General features: G+C 35.2%; 1 protein-coding gene across 9 annotated transcripts in view; it reads left to right on the top strand.

Moving 5' to 3' along the window:
- UNC5D (unc-5 netrin receptor D) overlaps positions 1–15117 on the top strand; it is a 789424-nt gene that overhangs the window by 324960 nt on the left and 449347 nt on the right. The window lies entirely within an intron of this gene.

Consider the following 15117-nt stretch of genomic DNA (forward strand, 5'->3'; position numbering starts at 1 on the left):
TTGTTGATTTGCTGAATCAGTCTCCAGTGAGATTTAAACTTCAAATGAAAACCAAGGCAAGATCTATCTACAGGCAGCCCTTGACTCTTCCTTTACTTATTTTTCTTCAAGTTGAAAAGATAAATGATTGTTTCTGCATGCGTATCATCTCTTCTTGAAAACATCACAGCCCTGTGGTTTGGTGATTTGTTGGAATGCTTGGTCCAACATTTCTGGCATTCATATGATTTCCATTCTGCTTCTTATTCCCTCCAATCTCCCTTCCCCCTCCCCAGTTTACTGGAAGTCTGTCAACAGCTCCAATGTTTGTATATCCTCCCTTTCTCTGATCATTATGCCACGAGACTCATTTAGATGGTTAGCCAAGTCTACAGCAAACAGGTCCCCTTCCTCCCCCTTCTCTTGTTTCTGATGTGCTATGCTTGAAAAGATGATTTTTTAAATCCCCATATAATTTTCTTTGTATGTTATGTTTTCCTTCACATGCTCTCCGTCCCCTACCCGCCCCCCCCCCCCGACAATGCTTCTTTCCAAATTTTGTAGTTGTCTGAGGGCTTATTTGTAGTACACTCATGCTTTCTGGGACTGGCTTCTCTTTTTCTCCCTCCCCTCTTTCTCAATTAGCTTTAAGATTTTACTTTTCGTTCTCTTTTTAAAATGAGTCCCAATGTTCTCATTTTTCATACCATTCATTTAATTTCCCTCTCTTTTTTGTATGTGGTTGTGTGCTTACCTGTGTGTTCTCTTTCCCCTTAGGTTTTTCTCCTCAATTTATCTCAGTTGAGGTTTTACCTCTTTTCATCATTTTCAAGATACAATGATTTAAATCAGTTTACCTCTCTTCACAAGATGATTTGTATTACATTTTTATATAAAAATACTGCTATTGTCATTGATATTTTTGGACTTAGAATTATGAGAAGAAAATATACTTGATTGAGAACATCTCAGAGACAATTTACAATGTAAAGCAATAGAAAGTAAACTTCCTGAGTTCAGGGTATGGTTTGTTTTTGTATAATTATTCTAATATATTCCACATAATAAATGTTTAATAAATATCTCTTGATTTGATTTTAACAAAGAGCAATGAGTGAAATCTATAAAGCTGCATATATAGGTTTGATATAAAGAAAAATAATTCTAGTGATTAGAGCTGTTCCAAATACTACCATGAAGTAGTGGGCTCTCATCCATGAGAAGTATTCAATTTGAAGTTATGACCTACATTAAATATGTTGCTATGTGTGTGTGTATCCTGTTTCCAGTTTGTTGTCTGTCCTTCATTTTCAAAAGACCAATAATATCAGGAGAATGTCTTGACTTGAAGTGAATTGGATTTAGGTGAAAGGGGGTAATTCACATCTCTCTAGAAACATCGGAGTCCAGTGACAGGTCATAAATCACAACAACTGGTAATGACTCCCCATTTCTGGTATGAATTGTAATATGTCTGCTAAAACTTGTGCTTGGGCACATTCTTTTTTTTTGGACTTTTATTTTAAGTATTTTGTAAGGCAATGGGGGGTTAAGTGGCTTGCCCAAGGCCACAGAGCTAGGTAATTATTAAATGTCTGAGGCTGGCTTTGAACTCAGGTATTCCTGACTCCAGGGCTGGTGCTCTATCCACTGTGCCACCTAGCTGCCCCACTTGGGCCCATTCTAAAACATACTTGATGCATGAATGTTTTCAGAAAGTTGTTCTAATGTACCCATTCAACTTGTAGGCAACTTTAATGATAGAAAACCATTTTTGGTTTGTCTGTTTTTCCCCCTTAGATTTATCTGTAATGCTTCCCCCCTATCCCTACCCCCACATGACTTTATTCCTAGTTCTTCCCTCAGAAAGCAAGGAAAAACCTCGAATCCTTCTTCTAATTGAACTTTCAAAATCCAGAAGGTAGGAAATATGACTTTCTTAAGTCTTAAATTCTCTAAGCTAATTATACCCAGTTCTTGCAAAAGATGGATATGACATCTGGGTGACCCAAAGAATAGAGTCATGACTTGAATTTGGATGACTTCAATTCAAGTCTGCCTTCAGACACTAATTAGTTCTATTACCCTCAGCAGCTCATTGAATCTCTTTCTGCCTCAATTTCCCTCATCTTCAAAATGAGGATTATAATAGCCAACATGGTTGTTGTGAGGATCAAATAAGACAACAATCATGAAGTGCTTTGTAAACTTTAAATATTATATTTATATATTATTGCAGAGAGGAGAATGGGAGATTCTGGTGAGGGGAAAGGAGTAGAAAGGGAAATGGGAGAGGGTGAGAGAGGAGAAAGGTAGAGAAGGAGGAGAGAGAGAGAAAGGTAAAGGGGGAAGAGAGAAAAAGGGAAGGAGGAAGAAAGGGAGAGGGAGAGAGGCAGAGAGAGAGAAAGAAACAGAGACAGAGACAGACACAGAGAGACAGAGAAACATTTATTAAGTGTGTATTATTTATTAAATGTGTATTATGTTCCAAATACATATGAAGGTCTTATATTTGTAGAAACAAAAGCAAAAGGATAGCCACCAGGTTCAAGGATTTTAAATTATAATGAAAGACAACAGAGAAAGAAGTAAATAAAGTTTGGCCAATTATGTTTCAGTTTGGTAATATTTTATACACTCATCATCTGAGTATACAACAGCCCATGAATGTTAGGCAATAAACATTTATTAAGCATCCACTGTGTACAGGACTCTATATTAAGGGCAGGGAGTATGTAAAAAAGCAAAATACACTCCTTGTTTTCAAAAAAATCACAATCTAATGGAGATGTTTAAATAAGATACATACAACATACATGCATGTATGCATACATACACTCACATATATATGCGCATATATGGCATATAAACAACCCATTGTTCCTTCAGTAATGAATACCAAGAAAAAAATGACATTTTCATAATTGCCTTCCTAAGTATTACATCTTCTACCTCTTTATAATATAACATGGCGGGTAAAAACAGACCAAGGCAAACAGAGCTTGAATTTTCTATAAACTTGTCAAATGTTTTGGTTCATTAACTACATTAATTTCAAGTAAGATTTTATGAAGTTCTACTTTCTAGTCTAGGTGTGCTTCAGAATTCAAGTGTAAGACAGTGTTTAATTAGTACAGTGATTGTTCAAAGATTACATCTTCCCTTCACAGAAACCAAAGATATTCTTTCTTTTATGAGAACTAATATTTCTCATAATGCTTTAGGGTTTATAAAGGCTATGCTCAAAATAGCTCTGTGGAATAAGCAGTACAAAAAGGAGTGTCCTCATTTTGTAAATGAGGTAACTGAAGTTGGATGAGATGGAGGGAAATGTCAGCTCATAAGTGTTCAAGCCAGTTTTTTAAATAAGACCTCCTGATTCTGAGTCTAGCTCAACATCTATTCAAACCTGACTGCCTATGCAGAGGTTCTTCATTTGGATTTAATTTCTAAATAGTTCTATAGATCACCCCAGGAAACAAAACCATTGAAATGTGAAGAAAAATGTGTGAAAAAACATTAAACATTTTGTTTTTTGATCCAGTGTGAGGTACCTGAAGAAGTAAAAAAAAGTGAAGTGCAGCATTATTTAACCTACATTTAATTAGAACATTAGGGATTTTAGGCTCTACTGGATAAATTTTCATTGGAGCATTTCACTTTACACTAGTGGGTTTACTTAAATTATATTTCCAACTGTGCATTACAGAGGAGAGCTTAAGGAAATTACCTACATGAAAATTAAGGGCATCTTTTAGGAGAGTTTGATGCCTTTAACTTGAGAACACTAGAGAATGGGTGTTTTCATGCAAGGGATCTTGGTGGCATGATTACAGCTAGAAAGAACATTCTCAATTTGGAATTTTGGTTTGACACTTTAATTTTTGTCTCTCTGCAATATTCTATTTGCATGTTTTTACTTCTAAACAGATCATCACTGAATCCCTTTGTGGGAGGATACCAGAAAGGATATTTTGCCTCCGTACCCAGTCACCAGACTTGCATATGGTTCATTACATGTTGAGGTGTTTTAATGGTGGTTTTGGCCACCTTCAAATAAGAAAAAACCATCAAAAATTTCAGGAGGCATGAAATTGCATCTGGAAGATATTCTAATGACCTAAAAATAGCAGATTAGAAGTTAGATCATTTTGCTCTCTAAAGGGTTTTTGAAAAAATTAAGATAAATAACATTAAGTTTGAGACTATGCTTTATCCATCATGGCAACCCCCATAGCACTTAGCATAGATATTCAGAAATATTAGTTGAATGAGCCTCCAAAACATAACATTACTAATTGCTTTGCCTTACATTCCATCAGCAAAGTCTATTAACTTGCACTTGCTTCCAATGTTGAAACCTTAGGTCAACTTTGATTATTTACTTTTCTTCATCCTCCAACTCCAGAGAAGAATTGGCAAGTCTCAAAGATTCTATTTTTTTAAGATCTCTCAGCAATGCCCCCTTTTTTTCCTATTGTCCAGTCATTGGTTCTCTTTCTCATTAGTTCTTCTCTGAACAACCACAATAATTTAAATGATCTTTCTGCTTCCTATCATCCTGCATCTACAATCCAACTTTGATAGGACTGCTTGGAATTCTTCACCATGCAGAGTATTAACTCCTTGACACTACCCTATTCTGAAATCTTTGTCCTACAGTCCATTGAATAAAATGCACAATATTTAAATTAGTATATGAAATTGTTCATGATTTGGCTTGGACCTTCCTTTCTAGCTTTAACAAACACTACTTCCCTTTACTCATTCTAATAATGGATCACTTACTATTCTTCAATTGGGTTTTGGACATTTCTTGCTATCACACCTGCATCCAGACTGTGCTACAGAGTTGCACCTTTCTTCAATCATCCTGCCTCCAAGATTCTTCATTTGATCTCTCCAGCCAGTGAGGAATTCTCCCTCCTCAAATCTTTCAGACAACTCTGTTTAGAGCTCTCCATGTATATACTTTTACTACAACATTAAAAAAAATGAGCTTTTGCTGTATTCTTTTTAGTAGAATCAGTTTATCGATTCACATTTGTATCCCCAGTGTCTAACCTGATTCATTGCATATAGTAGTAGTCACTTAATAAATGATCATTGAATTGAATAGTGCTGATCACTCATGAGACACTGGAAAATTCTGAAGAGCAGTCTAAATAAATCATCAATGATTCGACTATGTTCAGGAGAGCTTTGGTAGTAAGTATATTTTCTCAGTTTGATGATAATCCAAGTGAGTTATACATGTATTTTCTTAAGCAATTTATGTGATTAATTGAAATACCCCTAGTTCTTAAATATCCTGAATAATGCAAAATTTTTCCTTATTTATGCCATGGACATACAATACCAAATAGTTCTGTATCCTTCTGAGGACTGGAGGAACACAGAATCTAAAATTATATATATATATATATATATATATACATATATATATATATATATATATATATATATATATATATATATATATACTACTAAACATGCAGGAAGGAAGAAAAAGGAAAAGAAGGAAAGGATGGAGTTAGGGAATGAGGGAGAAAGCATTTCCAATAAAAAGAAAATTTCTAATCTTTTAGCAAGATTTGGGTAAAATACCTTGTTTTCATATGTAAGAAGGTCCTTTTCCCAAGGTCAAGCAGCTAACTGATGGTATAGCTAGGACTTCAATTCAAATTTTTCTACCAAAAGCTTAGTGCCCTTCTTTTACCCCTCTTTCTCTGACTCTTTTATCCCTTTGAGTTATTATCCCTTCTTTCATTAAAAAAACTTCTTTAAAAAATAGTCTAAATATTCTATCAGTCTGTACCATTGTCTTACCTTAACTTCTTCCACCACCCCACTGCCTCTTTCATTCTCTGTCCCTCAAAGGTCATCACTCTGAAGTATTTGTCACAATCTGTCATCCTTAAAACACTTCCATCTCTTGGATTGTATTCCACTAAAGTACTTTGTTTAGCTGTTTGACTTTATCTTCTCTCTCATTTCATTAGTCATGTTTTATTCTTTAAAATGTAAACGTAGTTATGCCTCAATACCCAATTCTCAAATCAGTGCTCAATCTCACCTCATCTCCCCCCATCTTGTGTGTGTTTCTGTCTCTGTGTCCATCTGCCCTGTCTCCATCTCTCTCTTACCCCTTTATATAGATGACTCTATAAACTAAGCAATATGATTAAATTTGGATCTCAGATGGGAATCTATATCCTCCAAATAATGGTATAGTTATTCAAACTATGCTAAGCTACCTTCCACTCCCACTTTTTTCTTGAACTACATTCCCAACTATTCAATAGCTCAAGAGATAGCCTTTTAGGTCCTCATCATCTCAAACTCAACATGTCTCAAAGTGAAACCATCACCTTTTGTCCAAAATTATCCTTTCTCCTAGGACCTTCTTTCTTTGAGAATTAAATTTCAAGCAAATGTAGCTAGGAAGTATGACAGTTAATATACATCAAGAATTACTTTTCCATGGTGGGGGCAGCTTGTGGGAAAAAACGTTTGATTGGAAGACAGAGCCTGAGTTGGGGGGCAATTAATTTGGAAAGCTTGTCCTCTCCCCTTAAAAATAGAAATGAACATTTTATAGTGGAATAGAGGAGACTGGTGAGCGGGGCAGGTACACAAAGTAGTGGCTTATTGGAAAAATCAATCAAGTCTGTTTTAAATGTCTTCTTTTGCTAGACAATGTATTGGACACTAGATTTAGAAAGAAACGAATCTATGTAGGGGCTGCTAGGTGGCGCAGTGGATAAAGCACCGGCCCTGGAGTCAGGAGTACCTGGGTTCAAATCTGATTTCAGACATTTAATAATTACCTAGCTGTGTGACCTTGTGCAAGCCACTTAACCCCATTTGCCTTGAAAAATAAACCTAAAACAAAGAGAAATGAAACAATGTCTACCACCAAGGAGCTAATCTTAGTTTATAGAGCATTCATCTTTCCTGGATAATCTTAAACAGAGACTGGATGACTTTGTTGGGTATGTTTTAGGAGAAATTACTGATCAGAGTAGATGCCCTCAGAGTTCCTTTCCAACTCTGAGAAACAATGATTTTTTGAATCTTCTACAATTCTGTTTGGATTGCAGTATCAGAGTTGTTTGAACCTCAATTCCTTGATAATGCCAAGGCACAAGAGAGTGTCAAGTGATTTCTTGCTTTCCCCTCAGGCATAGGGATGTAATGGTTTAGAATCAGTACTCTTAGGCATAAAGGGGAAATGACTACATTATCCTAGGAGGAGAATCAGGGACAGATAATAATATTTTAATTATTTTTCTTTAGGCATGCCTTTAGAATGCCTCTTTGACTTTCAGACGTCTGGGAAACAGCTAAACTCCCTGGTTTGCCAATCTGAACTTGTAAGCAGGAAAGCACTGCTGCATATAAACACTCCAAAGATTGCAAAAGCTCTTTTGGTCTGATTAATCGATCAGCTACCTCAAAAGACCAAGCTTCAATTTATGATATAATCATATCTGGATAATGACTCTTAAGTATGGACTGAGTTTCTTCATCTCTGCATGCAATAAATTAAGCACATTTGTATGCAATCAGTCAAGAAGAGAAAAAGATGGAGAGAGAGGGGAGGTGAAGGAGGAGGGAAGAGGAAGGGGGAAAGAAAGAGGGGAAAGGAGGGAAAGGGAGGGGAAGGGAGAGGAACGAAGATGAAGGAGAAGAGAGGAGAGGAAGGGAGAAAAGAGGAGGGGGGAGAAGAGAAAGGGGGAGGAGAGAGCTGTTTAGAGGAGAAGGGAGAAGGAAAGGAAGAAACAGAAGACGGAGGGGGAGGAAGAGGAGAGGATTGGAGACGGGGAGAGAGAAAATTTTAATTCATTAATTGAAGCACTCAAAAAACCCCTCATCTTTGATCTGTTAACAATATGGTGATTTCTATGCTATTCATTCAGAAATACAATTTCTCTATATGTCTTTCCTGTTAAGAAATAGAAGTTTAGTGTGTGTGTGTGTGTGTACACATATACATATATGCATATATATAATATATAATACATGTATTATTATATATAGCCATTGAATGGCTACGGTGGCAATACCTTGTCCTTTACACTTAAGTATCAGTGAATTTATCAGATAACTTTTTCTCTATCATGATGATGGAGATCTGGGACACAAGAATTCTACATGCTTATGAAGGGAAACTTCATTTTTAGTAGATATTTATTAAACATCTACTTTGTTCAAAGCACTGTGTTAGGTACCCAGTTGGATGTAAAAATTAAATAAAGACACGTTCTTTTCCCTCATAGTGTTTGCCAGCTGACTGTGAAGAAAATAATTCCAAGAAATATAGCATGCAGAAAGAAATGGGTTAATGAAGAATGCTGAAAAACAATGACTTCTTCATAATTTGACCTGGGTTCTGTTCTCCTTTTTTGATGCTAATGATGATGATGATAATGATATTACTAGTGGTGGTGGTGGTGGTGGTGATGGTTGTGGCAGTGGCAAGAGAAGTTCCTATTAACTTTCTAATCATAGGTTAGAAATTGTCAGCTTTTACACTCTTTGAGGGGAAATGTTCTGCAAAGGAAGAGATATTCAGTTCAAAAACAATTCAATATGACAAACATTTATGAAGGACCCATTGCATGCCATACACAATGTTTAGCACCAGTAGAAATGCTACCATAGTATCTGCCTTTCCAGAATTTGCCGTCTAATATAAGTACTGGATTATCTGTGATATGTCTTCCATTATTATCCTTTGCTACCATATAGTACCACCCAAAGATATTGGTTCTAATTGCAAGGCCTCTTATATCAGATGCATGTTTCAGGGGAAATGTTGATGTGATTTCATGTATCTGATTCATTTGTGGTATCAAAGTCCACTGATTTCTGAGGCTATGGAGTTGTACAAGGGAATATCTTGATATTTTCCAATATTTTAAATACTGTATTACTTCTTTTCCAAGAGGCAATTTATGTTTGACAGTGATTGACTGTTATTCTGCTTTGATTCATAGCAGGGCTTCCATATAAGGAGAACATGGCATACCAATGAGGAACTCTGGTGTTTTAAATATGGGAAATATTTTCAGTAATTTTCTAATTAGCATGTGTAGGTATAAAAGCCATCTCAGTACTCAGTGAGTGATGTATTCTAACACTTATTATGTGTACATGCAGCTGAAACCTCTCTGCCAGTCAATGTAGATATCAGTGGTGCTTTATCTATTAATTGGTACCAAATGGAATAATCTAGTTAAAAGAACTATGAGCAAAAATTAGAAATCTACCAGTAACACACAATGTACCCTATAGAAAAACATGTAAATGCTCTTATGTTACATTCATGCTGTTCAATTAGAAGGAAAATTGATGGCTTTTTCAATTCATTGGAAAGAAATCAAAATGACACTCCTATGAATTAGAAAGACATGTCCATGTAGTGGAAAAATATATAAAATTTAGATATTATGGATTCATATTTCATTTGGTTATATTTACTATATACTTGACCTTAAGTATGAAGTAGCATGGTTTCAGGGAAAGAAAACTGGATCCTAAGTTAGGGAACATAGCTTCAAATACAAGATTTACTATGTTTGTGGCTTCCCCTTAACTTCAAGATGAGGTTGTTGAACTAGATGGCCTCTGTCCATTCCAGATTGACATCATGTGATCATGTGAACTGGAATTTGAAACTTAAATTCTCTAAGGTGCTTTCAAATTCTCAATCCCATAATATTTGATGATAGATTTAAAATACTTAGTATTGATAATAGATTTAAAACACTTGGATTTGCTTTGGAAGCTAAAATGCATTCTTCTACATTCTTTTTTTTCTTTTTCTTTTATTTGAGGCAATGGGGTTAAGTGACTTGCCCAGGGTCCCACAGCTAGGCAATCCTTAACTGTCTGAGACTGGATTTAAACTCATGTCCTCCTGACTCCAGGGCCATTACTCTATCCACTGCACTACCTAGCTGCCCCATACCACTATCTTCTTTAAAAAATTAATAAATCTAATTCAAAATTTTCTTGATGAGTCAAACTTTTCCATATGAATACTGAATTTTGTCCTGGCCTGCAACATGCAGATGACATTATGGATTTTTGTGCCCTATAGGGGCTTTGTACATTTATATCAAAAGTCCCTAAAATATATAATACATACATAAAGTTTTATATAAACAGTGATTATGAACAAATGAGCAAACAAATAAATGAGTATTTTTCCTGTTAAAATAGTATTCCAATATTTCAAAATGGGCTAGAAGTAATCCTGAGATCTGAGAGGCTATACTAAGTGTAACTCCTGTGGGGTTCTGAAGGGTAGAAATTACAGCATTACAATTTTCTGAAGAGCAGACACTGGCTACTAAGTGATATCTTTGTTTCAATTTGTGAGATCATCTCTCAAATACTCAAATGTATCTGGAGTTCATTGGGTCTGGAACTCTTCTTTCTAGTGATACAGGTCACACAAATCATACATGTTTGCTAATCTTGTGTGTCTTTCATCCATTTTCTATGAAATAATAGCCACAGGGAATCAACCCAATATGCTGAAGGCCTTCCTTGGTTTCTCCTAACAACAGAAGTATACCAATCAATCACTGTAGCCATCTGACTATCATCCTCACTCTTCCCACTTGATCCAAAACCATATCCTTTCTGTTAAACTATGTATTGATGACATTCTTTGAAATAATCTTTTTCTTTCTATCTAGCTTGGCAGAACAGACACACTGATAATCACTGAAAGAAAAGGAATATCTACAATTAGTACTACTTTTTTGTTTTTATCTCTTACAAATTCATTGTTAGATTAAAAATAATACAATGCTGGTAGATTCTATTCCTTTATATATCTTTATACTTCACTGCTTGAAAGACACATACTATAACTTTATTTCACAACTAAATGTCATAGATCACAATTGTAACTGGATGAAGGAGAGTAAATAGATTAATGTACAATATATCAACAACTTAACACACTGCCATGACCAGAACAGGGGCTTAATACATATTTATCTAATTGACCTTATTGAATATGAGGGAGAAAATACTCAAAATATGTCCTATATACCTGCCTATCATATTAATAACCCCTGTGGGAGTGAAGAATAAAATGTATGACTTGGATTGGCAGGTTTAGGAAAGGGATAGGTAGACATAATCACAGTATTAGAATTAGTAGGAAAATGAGAAAGAGTATAAAATTAAAACCTATTTTGGTTTTAAGTCATGAGTAAATTGCCTAGGTCAATTAAAAGTTTAAAGAAAGTATTTCATGGAGGCAGCTAGCTAGCAGTATAGACAGAGCACTGGACCTCAGGTTCAGAATACTAATCTTTTTTTATTTTGAATTTTACAATTTTCCCCCTAATCTTCCTTCCCTCCCCCCCAATGGAAGGCAGTTTGTTAGCCTTCACAATATTTCCATGGTATACATTTATCTAAGTTGAATATGATGAGAGAGAGAAATAATATCACAAGACTAATCTTTCTGAATTTTAATCTGACCTGAGACACTTACTGGCTGTATGACCCTATACAAGTCACTTAACAGTGTTTACCTCAGTTTTCTCATCTATAAAATTAAGCTGTAGAAGGAAATGGCAAATTACTCCAGTATCTTTGCCAAGAAAACCCTACATGAAATCATTTACACTTGGATAAAATTGAAAACTGACTGAACAGTCATCCATGATACACTAAGATCCAGGAGAATAGATAGAAAGATGAGGTCTGAGTTTAAGGAATGGTGCCTAAATTGATGAATGTCACCATAGAGCAGATCCAAGAGAAGAAGTAAGAAAATAAGGATGATTTATTTCACCATAAAGACTAATTGAAGGAAATAGTCTTTTGTGGCTCTCACCTTAGGGGATATTTTCCAGGGGTGGCTGGAGGGCACATTAAACTGACCCTTTGCTCATGCTGTCATGTGTCAAGGTGTTTAAATTAAAATCTCAATTATTGTTGAGAGGTAGTATGTTGTATAGATCAGAAAGGTGACTTCAGGTCATGACTCTGACACATAGTTATTATGTGATAACGGGCAAGTCACTTACCTTTTCTCTCCCTAAATAATATGCTAAGATTAGGTTGCAGAATAGTTGAAACTTTCCTATGTCAAAGAAATCACAGGTCTAGAACAAAAAAGAAAGTATTTTTTTTATAAAAAAGATGATTATCGAGAGGGAACATGGCTTGGCATACTGAAGAACTCTGAGCTCTGAAATTAAAGTTTGGAAGCCTTGGATCAAGTTCCACCTCTGGCAAATACAATGGCACCATGATCAGGTCATCTTTTGCAACTCTCTATGGTCATAAACTACAAACAAGATGCTGAACCTTTTGTCTCAGTTTTCTCATCTCTACCTCATGGTTCCTACAAACTCTAAGTCTATGATGCTATTTTTTTTATCAGACTGGGAATTTCCCAGATCGATAAAATCACAGAGTTGGATGACTATTCCTATATTCTAGAACTCAGCAGTCAAAATAGAATTCCACCAACTTCAGTGTAATTATAGATAATCTAACTTGAGTTCAGAGATCTTGGAATTTAGTCATTGGGTCTCAGTATACCACAATGGGACCAAAAATATATACCTTTTCCATCCAGGAGTAAGTGTGTCATGTAAATAAATAGAAGAGCTTTAATATTTAGTGACCATTTTCCATTCAGATCCTTTCTGCCAACTTATGTAAGCTTCCTGTTTGAGATTGGGTGGCTAAAGTGTAAATGACAATCCTTGATCATCCCCTTGTCTTCTGGCCTACTTTAGCATCACAATGAGTGATTATTTGACCCCAGGCAGATTGCATAATACATTTACATTCAGTGGCAATTAAATCTAACATGATTATTTCAGTAAATGTTTTGTCGAAGATGTAAATGTTTTGTAATTTCAAGAGCCTGTAAATATGTTTCAATTTTTTAATAGTGGAAGAAAAGGAAGAGAGGAGAAAAATATGTTTTAATGGGCTTTAATAAGGGAGAGAGAACATGTGCTTTGCATGTAAACATTGATTTTAGCAATCATAAAAATAATTATATAATTTTAAAGTCATTGTGCAAGTGAATAAAATCCAATAAGCATTTATGATATCACTGTTGTTAATTTCTGTGGCTAAAAAGACAAAAGGAAAAATTGCCCCTGCTCTCAAGGTTAATTCTGCTACAAGGACATATGCAAATAAAAACAAATCTATTCCTGATAATTTCAGAAAGAAGAGACTATAGACAGCTAGGAAGATGAGGAAAAGTTAACCTAGAAGACAGAATATGAGCTCAATCTGAAAGAATCTAAGGATTCTAAAAGGCAGAAGGATGGGAATATTGCATACTAGGAAAGAGGTTTTCCTTCATAAAGACCAGGAAACACTGGAAACAAGTCTCAGTTCAGGGAAACTTAAGTAGGAAAGTTCAGCTGGAACATATAGAGTACATGAAGATGAATCAGGGCATAAACTTGGAAAGGCAGGTTGGAATTTGTTATATGGGTCTTAAAAAAGCAAAGTTAAACAACTTATATTTTTGTGCTAGAGGAAATAAAAAGCCTCTACAGGTCCTTCAGTTATATAGAAGGATTTGCTTTTTTTAGATAAGGATTTTGGCAGCACTGTATTAGATGAATTAAGGAGGGAAAATATGGAATCTAGTTAGAAAGTGATCATTATTAGAGCACATGAATAACACATTGAGAAACTAAAAAAGATAGAATTGGCAATTTATTGGATATAGGAAATAAAGTAGAGGAAAGAGTACAAAGATTTTGAGGTTGTAAATTTAAGTGACTAGATAGTAGTTAATGCCCATGATTGAAACAGGTGCACTTGGAATGATGAGTTTGGAGAATTCTGTAATGGTCATGTTGATTTTGACATGTATATGAGATATATTCTCTTACATTTATTGTGTATATAATTGAATATGTATTGTCTGTCTAACGATATTATAAATTCCTTGTGAATAGGGTTTGTTTAATTGTTTGTATTTGAGTCAGTGTGGCGGCATATTAGAGTAAGGAGCCTGAAGTTAGGGACACCTGAGTTCAAACAATTATTGTCTGTGACAGTGGATAAGTCACTTTACCTCGAGTGCCTCAGTTTCAACTATAAAATTGAATAACAAATTGAGTAACAACTAGCACTTACCTTGCAAGATTGTTTTAGAAACCCAATGAGATAATATTTGTAAAGTGTTTAGAAAAGAGCCTAAAATTTACAAATCCTAATTCCCTTCTTCCCCTCTCATTTATATGTACATGGCCTAACAAATTACATGACATGTGATGAGTTCTTAATAAATGATTGCTGATTGATTGATATGTGTAGCAGAAGTCCCATAGAAAGTCTGAGGTTAGATATATAGATCTTAGAGTAATCTGCATGATTGAAACATTGGAGGGTTGGTAAAATAAATGAGACAAATAAGGGGGGGAAAGGAGTTAAGGTCCCAGAACAGATCCTTTGGAGACATCTAGAGTTCAGGGATGAAACCTCATTGAGAATAAAGTAAATAAGAATTATACTTATTATTGCTCATTCATTCAGTTGTGTCTGATCCTAGGTCCTTCTATCCTCCATTATCTCTCAAAGACTATCCAAGTTCATGCTCATCATTTCCATGTTGTTATCTATCCATTTCACCCTCTATTATCATTCAGTCTTCCCCAGCATCAGGTCTTTTCCCCATCTTCTCATTATGTGGTCAAGGTATTTAAGCTTCAGCTTGATTAGTGATGTTCAATAGATGGTACAAGAAGAGCAGATATATATGAGGCAAAAACCATCTAGTACCCTTCATAATCCCCACATGCTTAAATATACCATGAAGTAAAATGATACCATAAATCAGTGTTGTATTGTAAAAGGAACTGCAAACTACATTTTTTTTAAGTTTTTTGTAAGGCAAATCGGATTAAGTGGCTTGCCCAAGGCTACACAGCTAGGTAATTATTAAGTGTCTGAGGTCAGATTTGAACTTAGGTACTTTGGACTCCAGGTGCTCTATCCACTGCTCCATCTAGCCGCCCCTGCATACTACACTTCTAAATTTTTCCAAACTCTTGTGTGTTGATTTATTGATTCTTCATGACAAATTATTTTGTTTTGAAACCATCAGATCTATTATTGTTC

The sequence above is a fragment of the Macrotis lagotis genome, chromosome 1 (genome assembly GCF_037893015.1).
Source record: "Macrotis lagotis isolate mMagLag1 chromosome 1, bilby.v1.9.chrom.fasta, whole genome shotgun sequence".
NCBI lineage: Eukaryota > Metazoa > Chordata > Mammalia > Peramelemorphia > Peramelidae > Macrotis > Macrotis lagotis.